The sequence below is a fragment of the Volvox carteri genome, assembly GCF_000143455.1.
Source record: "Volvox carteri f. nagariensis unplaced genomic scaffold VOLCAscaffold_123, whole genome shotgun sequence".
Taxonomy (NCBI): domain Eukaryota; kingdom Viridiplantae; phylum Chlorophyta; class Chlorophyceae; order Chlamydomonadales; family Volvocaceae; genus Volvox; species Volvox carteri.
The window spans coordinates 94,487-96,858 of record NW_003307666.1 but is presented as its reverse complement, the minus strand read 5'-3'; positions in this window follow the sequence as shown (position 1 = coordinate 96,858).

Here is a 2,372-nt window from a genome sequence, read left to right as displayed (position 1 = left end):
TACGCGCTATGCTATGCTACGCTATGCCGTACGCGCTATACTATGCCGTACGGCCGCGTTGGTCATGGGGTACATATTGCGATAGTGGTTTATATCGTATGGATTTGGCTTCGGGGCTGTGAGGCGTCCCCTGGGTCGTGCTGTCGTGTGGGCATGGGTGTTTTTCGGTGGGTCCGTTGCACAAAGCGCGCGTTGAATCCCGCGGCTGATTGTACGTTGAATTGCATGTCGAATTGCGCGTTTAGAGCTATGCGAATCGCGCTGTATGAAGCGTGTACGGCATTCATTCCGACGCGGAATCGCGTTTTGAAACGCGCATCAAATTATGCGCTAAAGCGCGCGTTGAATTCCGCGGCTAATTGTACATTGAATTGTGCATCGAAATGCGCATTTAGAGCTGTGTGAATCGTGCTGTATGAAGCGCGTACGGCATTCATATGAAGTGCGCATCGAATTATGCGCTAAAGTGCGCGTTGAATTCCGCGGCTAATTGTACGTTGAATTGCGCGTCGAATTGCGTGTTTAGAGCTGTGCGAATCGCGCTGTATGAAGCGCGTACGGCATTCATTCCGACGCGGAAGCGCGTTTTGAAGCGCGCATCGAATTGTGCAACAAAGCGCGCGTTGAATCCCGCGGCTGATTGTACGTTGAATTGCATGTCGAATTGCGCGATTAGAGCTATGCGAATCGCGCTGTATGAAGCGTGTACGGCATTCATTCCGACGCGGAATCGCGTTTTGAAACGCGCATCANATTATGCGCTAAAGCGCGCGTTGAATTCCGCGGCTAATTGTACATTGAACTGTGCATCGAATTGCGCATTTAGAGCTGTGTGAATCGTGCTGTATGAAGCGCGTACGGCATTCATATGAAGTGCGCATCGAATTATGCGCATTGAATTCCGCAGCTAATTGTACGTTGAATTGCGTGTCGAATTGCGCAATTAAAGCTGTGCGAATCGCGCTGTATGAAGCGCGTACGACATTCATTTCGACGCGGAAGCGCGTTTTGAAGCGCGCATCGAATTATGCGCTAAAGCGCGCGTTGAATTCCGCAGCTAATTGTACGTTGAATTGCGTGTCGAATTGCGCGTCATGTGCATATGTGCTTATGTGCATATGTGCATATGAAGCATATCTGCATATGTGCATATGTGCATATGAAGCATATATGAAGCATACGAAGCATATGAAGCATACGAAGAAAAAAAGAAAAAAAGCGGCGCGCAAAAAAAAAAGCGGCGCGCTCAGGATTGAACCGACGACTTGGTGGACAGACGGAGGGACAGACGGACTAGAGCGCGCTGTTCGCGCGAGTGGGCCGTAGCTCCGTCGCTGCGTGCGTTGCACGGCGCTTAAGGGCGTACGGCACAGCACAGCGCGTACGGCATAGCGCATACGACGCGTACGGCGTGTATGTCATAGCGTGTACATGTACACTGTGCAGTGTCATGCAGCCGCTGCTGTGCCGTCACCTGCGGGTCGGCACGTGCAGCTGCGTGCTGTGCAGTGTTACGCACTAGAGCGCGCTGTTCGCGCGAGTGGGCCGTAGCTCCGTCGCTGCGTGCGTTGCACGGCGCTTAAGGGCGTACGGCACAGCACAGCGCGTACGGCATAGCGCATACGACGCGTACGGCGTGTATGTCATAGCGTGTACACGTACACTGTGCAGTGTCATGCAGCCGCCGCTGTGCCGTCACCTGCGGGTCGGCACGTGCAGCTGTGTGCTGTGCAGTGTTACGCACCGGCGGAAGAAAATTAAGCTTGCGGAGCCTAGCACGCAAATTTAGCCGTACGCGCTATGCTATGCCGTACGCGCTGCCGTACGCGCTATGTTATGCCGTACGCGCTACGCTATGCTACACTATGCCGTACACGCTATGCTATGCCGTACACACTATGCTATGCTACACTATGCCGTACGCGCTATGCTATGCCGTACGCGCTATGCTATGCCGTACGCGCTATGCTATGCCACGCTATGCCGTACGCGCTATGCTATGCCGTACGCGCTATGCTATGCTACGTTATGCCGTACGCGCTATGCTATGCTACGCTATGCCGTACGCGCTATGCTATGCCGTACACGCTATGCTATGCTATGCTACGCCGTACACGCTATGCTATGCTATGCTATGCCGTACGCACTATGCTATGCCGTACGCGCTATGCTATGCCGTACGCGCTATGCTATGCCGTACGCGCTATGCTATGCTACGCTATGCCGTACGCGCTATGCTATGCCGTACACGCTATGCTATGCTACGCTATGCCGTACGCGCTATGCTATGCTACGCTATGCCGTACGCGCTATGCTATGCTACGCTATGCCGTACGCGCTATGCTATGCCGTACGGCCGCGTTGGTCATGGG